The sequence below is a fragment of the Heteronotia binoei genome, chromosome 2 (genome assembly GCF_032191835.1).
Source record: "Heteronotia binoei isolate CCM8104 ecotype False Entrance Well chromosome 2, APGP_CSIRO_Hbin_v1, whole genome shotgun sequence".
Taxonomy (NCBI): Eukaryota; Metazoa; Chordata; class Lepidosauria; order Squamata; family Gekkonidae; genus Heteronotia; species Heteronotia binoei.
The window spans coordinates 17,479,575-17,492,308 of NC_083224.1; the positions used below are offsets into that span (position 1 = coordinate 17,479,575).

The window sequence follows — 12,734 nt, forward strand, 5'->3', positions numbered from 1 at the left end:
AAGCTTTTGTGTGCAAGCAGGCTTCTTCAGACTAGTCCAGGTTTTTGCATTTTGTAAGACAGGAAATGCCAGTCTGTAACTGCGAGTTTCTTTTTAAGGCTGTTGGGAGTTCCACTCCATGCGGCTTACTGTGGTGCCTTCCAGGAAGACAGATTGAATAAAACTGTTTTGCTCTTAAAGGTGCTGCAAGACTCACCTAAATCTACATTAATTATAGTGCACCATTTAATGGGACTTAATGCAATCGATAGGATGGTACATTCAGTAAACGATGAAATAGAATGTGGGTTCCACAACCAACCAGGAATCTGAAAAACAGTGTTGAAGGAAAGCAGTACTCTAAACATGACCCAATAAATGATGCAAAATTACACAGCCAGATACAACCTACAGCAAACGAGACCCAGTAATATAGACTGCAATAATTCATCCAAGTGACTTTCTGAAGCATTTTGTACAGTGCTTCCCTATTGCTAGAGTTGAAAAGCCTCTTCAATAATTAAGTCTTGCTTAGTTTGCAGAAAGCCGGGAGTGTGGGAGCCTTCATGACTGTCTCAGGTTCGCCAGCTTGGTGTAGTGGTTTAGGAGAAGTGAACTCTAATGGTTAAGCCCTTACTGGTCACTTTGTCCTGAGCTCCAGTTTACCTCAGATGTACCCACTAGACAGACTGATCCCCAGAAATAGATACCTAAGCTCATAACATCGACAACAGATCTTTTAATAAGTAAGTATTGGTGGTTTTGTGGCCTGAAGGACCAAAGAGGTATATCTTTAAAAGCTTGATATGTAATATACCGCAGTGACATTGATTCTCAACAACAAAATACAAGGACTCTCCTTCTGATGCACTGGGGTAATCCTTAGGTGATTCTTCACCAGGAACAGTGATGTAACTCTGTTTTCTTTTCTTCCTGCCTTTCTGAGATCTTTCCCTCTGCCTTTTCACAGCCAAGTGAATGAGAGTGTCTTTCCGGAGTCAGAGGCAACCCAAGAGAAAGGGGAAGGAGATGGAAGAGAAGGACCCCGAAGGGCTTGGAATTGGGAAAATATCAAGGAAAGGTCTCCATCCCCTCCAAGCAGGGAGTGGTGCTGAATTTTGGGGGAGAGAGATCATGGTTCAGGACCCTGTGACCACAGATGAACGCAGCCGATGCTTCCGGCAGTTCAGTTACCAGGAGGCCGATGGGCCCCGAGAGGTTTGCAGCCGGCTCCATGGACTTTGTAAGGACTGGCTGGAGCCAGAGAGGCGCACCAAGAAGGAGATGGTGGACCTGGTGATCCTGGAGCAGTTCCTGGCCATCCTGCCGCAGGAAGTGCAGGGCTGGGTGAGAGGATGCGGGCCAGAGAGCAGTTCCCAGGCAGTGGCCCTGGCTGAAGGTTTCCTCCTGAGTGAGGCAGAGGAGAAGAGGCAGGCACAGCAGGTGAGGGGCTTTCAGTCACTCCACTCAAGCAATGAGCTTCTCCTGCCAGCTATTACTGTGTGGGTCAAGCCACTTCCAATGTGGCAATCCTGGGAACGTCCTCTCTTTAACAGCCTTGCTCAGGTCTTGCAGACTGAGGGCCTTTGTGGCTTCCTTGACTGAGTCAGTCCATCATGTGTTTGGCCTTCCTCTTTTCCTGCTGCCTTGAGCTTTCCTTAGAATTTTTGCCTCTCTCGGTGACTCCTGTCTTTTCATAATGTCACCAAATACCTCATTTGAGTCATTTTAGCTTCTAGGGGGAGCTGAGTCTTGATTTGATCTAGAACCCATTTATTTGTCTTTTTGGTGGTCCATGATATCTGTAGAAGCTCTCTCTTCCAACACCACAAAGAATCAACTTTCTTCCTGTCAGCCTTCTTCCTTGTCCAACTCTCACACCCACACAAAGTACTGGGGAATACTGTGGCACAAATTAACTTGCTCCAGTGACACATCCTTACACTTCTTCATCAACCTTAAATTTCTGTAATCCTCCACTAGTCATTATTTTTGCCTTTTGTTCCGCTGTAAGCTTACTTCAGCATTTTCTGCTTTACCCTTCCTTAGTAAATATTCCAAGTCTTCACTACTTTCTGCCAATAATGTGGTTGTCAAGAGTGCCTCTTGCCATGAATTGGTGTGGAAAACAGTTATGATTGTATGTCACCTGCAATAACCTTTGAGTCCTGCTTGACTGCTATTGCTTACTCTCACTACTTACCTGTTTTATTTGCAGTATATCTGTATCCATTTCCTCCCTGAGAACTAGTCACAGAGGGCCTCCAAGGTCACCTGCGTTATCTGGTTCCCAGAGACTCTCGTGGTTTCGTTTCTGCTTGATTAGGGGGGCTTGGATTGCTCATTGGGGGGATGCAGTTGGTAGATTTTGGTGCTTTAGCTTTGAAACCATGTAACGAACGGACCCAATGTATAGCTCTATGAGCAGGGTCCGTGGGCTTCAGTTTCAACAAGACCTGCTTGCATGGCCTTGGGCCAGTTTGGTGTAGTGGTTAAGTGTAGTGGTTAAGTGTTTGGTGTAGTTGTTAAGTGTGCGGACTCTTATCTGGGAGAACCGGGTTTGATTCCCCATTCCTCCAGTTGCACCTGCTAGCATGGCCTTGGGTCAGCCATAGCTCTGGCAAAGGTTGTCCTTGAAAGGGCAGCTGCTGTGAGAGCCCTCTCCAGCCCCACCCACCTCACAGGGTGTCTGTTGTGGGGGAGGAAGGTAAAGGAGATTGTGAGCCGCTCTGAGACTCTTCGGAGTGGAGGGCGGGATAGAAATCCAATATCATCATCATCTTCTTCTTCTGTAACGTCTTTGCTTATTCAATAAACGCCTTTCTGAGATGATTGGTGAAGAACATGCAGGTCCTGACAGTGGTGCCATCTCCATATTTCAAACTGTTGATGTTCCTTCCGCCTTTTTTCACTCCACGTTCATCTACATCTAATGCAGCTTTCCTTATGATGTGTTCTGCATGAAGATTGAAGAGACATGGAGATAAAATACACCCCAGTCTGCCAACTGGAAACCCCTCTGTTTTTCCCTTGCTGTTGTTCCAGATGTGGGGGGGATCCGTGAAGGTGGAAAGAAGCTTCTCTGAGGCGGAAGGAGCTCTGTCAGAGGAAGGCCAGAGGGCGCAGACCCAGGAGCGTGCCCAAGATGCCCCATCAAGTGGTAAGGAGGCCTCCTGCCCAGAGGGGATCGGGGCATGTGATGGAGTTGCTGGGCGGAGGGTTCAGGAGAGGAGGAAAGGGAAATACTTCTGAAGACTGTGTAGAATGGATAGGATGTCGTGATGGCTGCTCCACTTTAAGCGGGAACATACAGATTCATGGAAAGGAATTTGATGCTTCTTTTCATCAATAGAAATATGCATATCTCACCTTCCTTCCGCTAGAAAGACTCAAGGTGGCTCAAAAACAGAAAAGGAAAACAAATCTGGGTTCAGCTAAAAGCCAAGGTGAATAAATGGAACTTCCATGTTCCCCTGACCAGCATGGCCCAGACTCCCCAAGGTCATCAGATCTCAGAAGCTAAGAATGGTCAGCCCTGGTTAGTGTTAGGATTGGGAGACCACCAAGGAAATTCAGGGTTGCTGTGCAGAGGCAGGCAATGGCACACCACCTCTGAATGTCTCTTGCCTGGAATAACTGGAGTCAGTATAAGTCATCTGTGACTTGATGGAGCTTTAGACACACAGACACCCCCCCCCCCTTGTTCTGGGGCAGCAAATGTAGAAAAACCCATTGCCAGAGGCCAGTAATTGGGGCTGTGTGTCCAGTTTAAAGGCTTTTCAGGGGCATCTGGGTGGCAACACTCAGAAGACACTGGATTCGGGATGCCGGGCCATGGCCTGGTCCACCTGTGAGTTTTGCGGGTGGAGCATGGGCTGGACATGATGCCATTTCTACGTGTACTATTGACACAGATCCAAATCCGACTCTATAGCGTGATTCCACTAAGTAGCTCAGAATAAGGAATAGAAGATTAATTAATAATTGATTAATCAATAACAGAATAGATATAAAGAATTTCCTTGACGTCCAGGAGTAAAAAGAAAAGAAAAAAGAAATAGAATAAAGATAAGCAGTGATGTGAATGGGAACATCACTGATAGAAAGCCTAACCACTGTGAAAGGTTTATATTAAGAAACTGAAACAGAGAAATTAAAGCACCTGGGTCTTCGTTTGGAGAACTTGGGCTAAGAAAATATCTACGTGAGACTTTTAGTTCCTTTATATATTGCCTAGTGTCGGATTTGGATTTGTGGTCATTGTACATATTGTAATACCGGCAATCCATATTGTTTTTCATTTTCATGCCTCATCCAGCAAAATACCTGAATGTTAAGTCAGACTGTCAGCAGATGCTCTAGAAAATACTGGCAGCGCCCAGGAGTTTTAGCTGATGTGCTGAAACCACATGGGTTTAGGACTGGATGTGTCATGTCACATAGTTTCTGGTCACCTGCTTTCTTCCTGCCAGTCTGGACTTCAGGAAGAAGGCCCAGGAGGCGAGAGGATGTCGTGTACTAGCAGCGGTCATAACCCCCTGAGGTTCATAGCTGCCTGAGACTTGTCTTTCACCTCTCCCACAATTTACTGAATTTGATTACAAAATTTTCTAGAGTGTAAAGAAGACAAGGTTTCACAACCCTGGGAATCGGGATGCGTAAGGAAGATTCAGACAAACCAGCAAAATAGGAATTATAGGCTGAAATTCACCTTCCCGTTTTGTCTCCCTTGCAGGCAGCGAAGAGACGTTATCGAGCCCTTTTCTCTGCAGAGAAGTGGAAACGCCTCCTCAGCCTCCTGTCCAGGTAGGGGGAGGGGGAGGACGGGGGATAGTCAGCGCCCTCAGTTCTTTCACAGGGAAGCTTTTGTTCCTGCTGCCTGAGGAAGAGAGGCTCTGAAGAGCCCAGCCTTTACGCACGCTGAGCTCTGCATCCTGCACCCTCACAAACTCCCCTGTCGAGAGTGTCAATTCCCTGCTCTACCAGGGCCAGGGCTTTTTCGGTCCTGGCCCCGACCTGGTGGAATCAGCTCCCTATGGACATCCGGGCCCTACCTGGCTTGCTGGCCTTTCATAGGGAGCTGTTCCGCCAGGTCTTTGGACGAGGCAGCGGGCATCTATTTATCGATCGGTTGGCCTCCTCTCTACTGCTGCACTGCGCTACTGTACTGTGATGCTGTATTGTAGTGCTATTTTGTGCTCTACTACCTTGCTATCATGTCATCTTGCTGAATTATCTTGCTGCACTTTAATGAATGTTGTAATTGGTTTTATTATGATTTTATTGTGATTTTGTTTCTATTTGCTGTACTCCGCTCTGAGCCCCCAATGGGGTAATGGGCAGAATATAAACAAAGAAAGAATAGTAATAATAATAATAACAATGATCCGTGATGAGAGAATCTGCTTCTTCTTTCAGTCTCCATTTTCCTTTGAGGAGGTGGCCGTGAATTTCTCCGTGGCGGAGTGGAGCCTGCTGGATCTGGACCAAAAAACCCTCTACAGAGAAGTCATGCTGGAGAGCTGTGGGAGCGTGGCTTTTCTGGGTAAGGATCTTTCATGGGAACTAAAGGTGCAAACTGCTGCCATTGGCTTGATGCATGAAACTGAAGAAGTTTGGGGTGGCCATAAAAGTGATGTTCAGCAGGGCCAAGTAGAGCGATGCAATCCACCCCAGTGATCCAGGGGCAGCTGAGGCCAGTGTTGTGGCCATCTTCAAAGCCAGAGAGGGTGTCATGGCATGAGGCCGATGCGGGGCTGAGAGGCACTGCCCCACTGATCCGCTCAGCCTTCCCATGTCCCAAATACGTCTTACCAGGGTCTCACCAAGTGAACCCAGGGGTGGCCCCAGAGTTTCTGGTGCCCTAGTCCCCAGCCGCTGCACCACCCTCCAGAGAGAAGATTTTAATAAACAACTCTGATGCCAGTAACGCTCCTTTCTATTTTTCCTCCCATCTAAATGGCCTTATTTGACCTTTAATGTCCTAACTTACACTCCCCAGGCAGCTGTGTCCTGCAAAACATCCTGGAGCTTTTAGTCAGTGAGTGTTTCATAAAGAGCCAACCTCAATTTTTCCACTAAAGGTTTATTTGGGGGAGGCTGGAAACCAACTCCTCTTGGTTCTCTTCACAACTGGAAGGAAACTCTCAGTGCAGTTGCAGGATGAGATATCATGAGAACTTCTTGTATTTCATTGTCAAGAGCAGAGAGTCAAAAGAGCTGCACAGCAAGTCTAATGGGAGCAGCGGGGGAGTCATTCTTTGCCATCTTCCCCCTTAAAATACATATGGGGAGAGGAGGGATGGGCAGAATATCAAAACAGCTCTACGAGAGGGCCTGGCAGGGATAAGGTGTGAACAGCAGCTCAGTTTGGTAGGAAAGAAGGTCTTCTAAAAGAAATGGTGATCCAGGAGTGAGGAGTGCCTGACTGGTGGCTTGGCTTCTTGCATGGGTGCTGATTGAAACTCTTTCCTGATTTCAGCAGATGTAGAGGAGACTGCTGGGGAATTCCAGGGGCTCTCTTTGGGAATAGTCAAGAATGAAGATGCTGAAGAAAACTCTGGAGATGGACCACAGAGGCAAGAGGAAAGCCACGCAGGTAAGAGGAAGGATAAGCCCATTCCTTGCCAAAGAGGGGTCCTCCCTGAAACCCCAGTCCATTAAGAAAGGTCAGTCAGCAAAAGAAGGAACAGAGGCCACGTGTGAGCCAGAGAATCCAGTGCAGGGAAAAGGGAAACGACAGTGAGGCATTTGCAAAGACCTTCAGTCAGAGTATGAATGTCATTGTGCAGATTGTATAATAACTTGAAGTACAGAAATAGCTTCCCTCATAAAACAGCCCTTCCTTCTAATCAAAGAAGTCACACAGATGGGGGGCTGTAAAAATGGCTAAGAGTCCCAACCAAGCTTCTCTGATGCAGGAAGCCTAATGCACTTTTAAAGTATATACTTCAGTTGTACACTTCACTGTAAAACAGGAGGACGACACTGAAATATGTGGAGCATGGGTGAAACTTCAGGAGCACATCAGACCTCTTTGTGTGGATTCTAACAGGAGATCTCTCTCTTTATTCCAGCAGGAGGTGATCAGAGGAATGAGGAGGATGAGGAACTGCATCATGTTTCACCAGAGGATGTCAAGAATGAAGATGTGAGAAGAAACATCAGGATACAAAGCAAGTCTCAGAGGCAGAAAATCAGGCACTGGGTGAAGAAGAGGAATAAATCCATTCCTTGCCAAGGGGGGGATTTGCAAGAAGTAATTCACAGGTTGGAGGAAACTTACAAGTGCATGGAGTGTGGAATGAACTTCTCAGATCAAACCCAATATAATATACATTTTTCAAAGCACAGTATAGTGAAGGCATGTAAATGCTTTCGGGGTGGAAAGTACTTCAGATACAAATCGCAACTCCTTGTGCACCAAAGGATCCACAGAGCGGAGAAACATTTTGAACACGCAATGTATGGGAAGAAATTCAGTCAAAGCTGCATTCTTCAACAGCATCAGAGAACACACACGGGGGAGAAGCCTTTCAACTGCTCAGACTGTGGGAAGAGGTTCAGTCACAGTGGCCATCTTCAAAGTCATTTAAGAACCCACACGGGGGAGAAGCCTTTTGAATGCTCAGAATGTGGGAAGAGATTCAGTAAGAATAGCGATCTTCAACGTCATCTAAGAACCCACACAGGGGAAAAGCCTTTTGAATGCTCACAGTGTGGGAAGAGGTTCAGTCAGAATGGCAGCCTTCAAGATCATCTAAGAACCCACACGGGGGAGAAGCCTTTTGAATGCTCAGAGTGTGGGAAGAGATTCCGCCGCAGCAACAATCATCAAAGTCATTTAAGAACCCACAGTGGGGAGAAGCCTTTTGAATGCTCAGAGTGTGGTAAAAGATTCAGTCGTAATAGCGCTCTTCAACGTCATCTAAGAACCCACACAGGGGAGAAGCCTTTTGAATGCTCAGACTGTGGGAAGAGGTTCAGTCAGAGTGGCAGCCTTCAACATCATCTAAGAACCCACACGGGGGAGAAGCCTTTTGAATGCGCAGACTGTGGGAAGAGGTTCAGTCAGAGTGGCAGCCTTCAACATCATCTAAGAACCCACACGGGGGCGAAGCCTTTTGAATGCGCAGACTGTGGGAAGAGGTTCAGTCAGAGTGGCAGCCTTCAACATCATCTAAGAACCCACACAGGGGAGAAGCCTTTTGAATGCTCAGAGTGTGGGAAGAGATTCAGCTGCAGCAACAATCATCAAAGTCATTTAAGAACCCACACTGGGGAGAAGCCTTTTGAATGCTCAGAGTGTGGGAAAAGATTCAGTTATAATAGCGATCTTCAACGTCATCTAAGAACCCACACAGGGGAGAAGCCTTTTGAATGCTCAGACTGTGGGAAGAGGTTCAGTCAGAATGGCAGCCTTCAAGATCATCTAAGAACCCACACGGGGGAGAAGCCTTTTGAATGCTCAGAGTGTGGGAAGAGATTCCGCCGCCGCAACCATCATCAAAGTCATTTAAGAACGCACACTGGGGAGAAGCCTTTTGAATGCTCAGAGTGTGGAAAAAGATTCAGTCATAATAGCAATCTTCAACGACATCTAAGAACCCACACAGGGGAGAAGCCTTTTGAATGCTCAGAGTGTGGGAAGAGATTTAGTAACTGGAGCAATCTTCAAAAACATCAAAGAATCCACACAGGGATAAAGTTTTGGAGTAGAAAGAGATTCATTCAGTGTGGTTATCTTCAACATCATCTAAGAGCCCAAAAGGGGGAAAAACCATGTCACTTTTTAGCCTAAGGGTGTTGAACTGATTTTTTTACAGTGATCTGACAGAAATGTCACTTTGTTGGGCCATGTTTGCCCTACAGTGTAATGCCAGGTACCAGAGATATTAACTTTAGAAAGAACATAAAGGTAGTCCCCTGTGCAAGCACCAGTCATTTCCGACTCTGAGGTGACGTTGCATCATGATGGTTTCATAGCAGATTTTACAGGGTGGTTTTCCATTGCCTTTCCCAGTCATATACACTTTCCCTCCAGCAAGCCGGGTACTCATTTTACCGACCTCGGAAGGATGGAAGGCTGAGTCAACCTTGAGCCAGCTACCTCCCTGTATGAACTCCAGAGAGCGCTGAGGTCAGCTAGAAAGAACCAGCTGAATATCCCTGGGCCAAGGGAGGCCAGATTGAAGACCACCCGGGATCGGGCCTTCTCCATAGCAGCTCCCCTACTGTGGAACCAACTCCCGGAGGAGGTACGGGCCCTGCGATGTTTAGACCAATTCCGCAGGGCCTGCAAGACCCACCTCTTTAAAATAGCCTTCACTTAATACCGAGCCAAAAAAGTCCTCTTGGATATGTTTTACGTTTTAGTCACTGAATTTTATGGAAGAACTTAACTATAGCACCATAATGTTAATCTTATGCAAGTTTTAATGATTTTAAGGATGATTTTATAATTGAAATTGTAACTGTACATTGTATTTACATGTTGTGAGCCGCCCTGAGCCTGCTTTGCGGGGAGGGCGGGATATAAATAAAAAGTATTATTATTATCATTATTACCTAAACCCAGCTTCCACTGGGATCGAACTCAGGTCGTGAGCAGAGCTTGGACTGCAACCCAATTAACAATATTATTTTTTACTTAATATACAAACATACTTACTGAATGATCAGCCTTACAGTGTTTCCTTTATTTAGGAGTCTTTGATAACTCACCTCTCTTTCTCTGAATTACTGCATCCAAATCTTCTCTTCCACCTCTCCCACAGTTGTGCTGTAGCAATATTGCGTGTGCTGGTTAGGTCTGTATCTGTAAGTTGAGAATGTACTTTTGATTCCCTCTCCAGTTTAAACAGACAAAGAAGAAGAAGAAGATTTTAGATTTATATCCTGCCCTATACTCTGAATCTCAGAGTCTCAGAGCGGTCACAATCTCCTCTACCTCCCCCCCCCCCCACACACAACAAACATCCTGTGAGGTAGGTGGGGCTGAGAGTGCTTTTACAGCAGCTGCCCTTTCAAGGACAGCCTCTATGAAAGCTATGGCTGACCCAAGGCCATCTCAGCAGGTGTAAGAAAAAAGAAGCCTAAGAGTATAGGTTGTAATCTTTATTAGAAGAAAGGAGCAAGAGTCCAGTAGCACCTAAGAAGATTTGTCGCAAAGCATGAGCTTTCTTGTGTCACTGCTCACTTCAAATAGAGTTAGAAGATGTGTCCATTGGTCCTTATATCTTGGGGAAATGGAGGGATTTCAGATGCCAAATGACAATAGCAGGCATTGGTAATGAGACAGGAAACCTAAGTCTCAATTCAGTCCTGGAGGATGCATGGCGTTTCATTATCTGTTGCAATTCAGCAGTCTCTCTTTTTAAGGCGTGTCAAGTGCTGCACAGTCTTCATTAATGATGTGCTCTATGTTGATTTAATCATAGAAATCTTTATTGATATAACAAAGCTGTTACAGGCAAGACTAGGTCTGGATAGAACTGGTAAACCAGGTACAGACAGATATATTGGTTGGTTCAGACTGTTATTTATTGAGTCAAAAGTGCCCTTTTCCTACTAATGAAGCAGCACCCCTTCTGCCCCCCCTTTCACGTTCCAGTTAGAACCAGCTGCAGCCAAGCTATAGTCTCTGAGAGTAGCAACTTTGAAGACCCAAGCATACCACATACCTCAGGATGAAAAAAGGATACATGTAAGTTTCACAGACACAATACGTGACGATTTAGGTGACTGCTTCTGCAACTACAATGCCTAATGTTACAAGAATCCGTTTCAATATATTTGATTGTTTGTTAATAAAAAGGAATAGGGGATACAGAAAAGAAAAGAAAAAGGGGAGAAAGGGAGGGAAATCATCTTATTTTCTGCACCATTAATATGCAAAATATTATTCCATTATTTACATAATCAAATATATAGGCTAAAAGTTTGCTTTAAGTAATCTGCTAATTCACACGTGAACTTTTACAAATGTGGGGATAAAAAACCATGCAACTTTTATAATATAAAAATTTAGAGCGAAACGTTCAACCAGTCGTAAAAAGGTTTCCAGATATGTTTTATATCTTTTACATCTTTGCCCTTCAGAAAAGATGAAGGTGTGTCCACTTCCGCACTCTCTAGGATCTTGTCTATTAAATCTTGTTTTTACGGTATTTCCTGCTGCTTCCAATGTTGTGCAACCAAAATTCTTGCTGTTTTTATGATACGTGTCATCAAATGTCTCTGTGTTACAAGAATCTGAACCAACATGGAAGTGCTCATGGCAAGGGACACCTTGACAATATGCCGTTTAAATTCCTTTGTAAGAGAACTGCTAATCTTACGTCAGCAACTGAATGTGTCGGAAGTTAAATGTTCCCCCACTAGTTTTTGAATGTTGTGGTCTCTAATTTCAGAGGTATGTCTATTTATTCTTTGTGTCCTCCTGGACCAAACTGAGACCTTGGTTTCCTATCTCAGTAGCAATACTGGTATCTCCAACACACATTATCTCTCTACATATCACACCTAATCTAGTCAAGCTCACTATTGTGATTGAACTGCTATGGCCATTCAGCATCTGTAATCAACTTTATAAACTTTATATCTCTGATACCTCATGTTATATTTTACAATATGCACAGCCTGCACCGACAAAGTGATGTTTATGTCAGATCCATCCCTCGTAGTGAGTGAGTTTTGATGACTCTCCTAGAACCCAGGAAGACAGAAGCATGGGCGTACGTATAACCGACCAGATCTACAAAAGGACTGAGCTGAGAAATTCAGGTTTATCCCCGATACTGAAAAACAAGGAGCCCCAAATAATCACTGAGGGTTCTGAAGGCTTTCAGGGAACTGAATGTGAATCCTAGTGGGCCTGCTCCCACTCACACGTGTCTGTTACGGGGCCTCCCCGCCTACACCATCCGTATCCTTCAAGGCCGGATTCAGGAATGTGAGAATTAGCTCTTCCTGAGGTCCACCAAATGGGAAGGGGAAAACGCCGTCATAATCTTTTAGTGGGTTTCAGGGAGCGTGTTCCCTCATGGGATTTGGAATATGACCTGACACCAGATGGCAAGAGATGATAATGAAGCCATAGACCAGAGAGAAGCCTTGCTGACTCTGCCATGTCACAGGACACATGCCCTGACTATGCCTCATCGGAATGAAGAGCTGCATTGAAAATGCTCAAGTCTCTGCCTTGGACTTCGAAACTTTTAGACGGTGCTGTATAATACCAGGTATTGATATATCAAATAGAGAAGTTAACTTTCTTGTTTTCGTGCTACAAGATTATAGACATTGTGTTGCCTAGGGCTATCCTGATTCTTGAAGGGTTTAATAAACCTCTGTCTCTTGCCCGGGGGTAGGACTTCCGGGGGTTGGAAAATGGAGAGCTGAACGGCCTCTCATAAGGGAGCCAGCTGGAACCTCTGTGTGTGGAGTAGAGAAGGCAATCTAATGCCTACTACCTATTTTTCTCATCCAGAGAATAGTCCAAGACAAGCTTGGGAAACTTAGAGGAGATTTACTTTGGCGGAAAGGGAGCTCCGGAGGGGGCTCCTTTGAAGGGTCTCTGGCGACGAGTGTGTTATATATTCTGCAGAGGGTCTCCAAAGTCATTAAATTAACTTAAACTCACCAGGATCCAGCACCTCTATACTACAAATAACATCTGGATTACTATCAGGACGGTGTCTACTTGGATAGCCACTGCAGAAGGTATTGATTTTTATTTTTCACTCTGGGACTAA

General features: G+C 45.3%; 1 pseudogene; it reads left to right on the forward strand.

Moving 5' to 3' along the window:
• Positions 1 to 1,113: 1,113 nt before the first annotated feature.
• Positions 1,114 to 12,734, forward strand: part of LOC132567238 (zinc finger protein 709-like) — a 31,244-nt pseudogene continuing 19,623 nt past the window's right edge.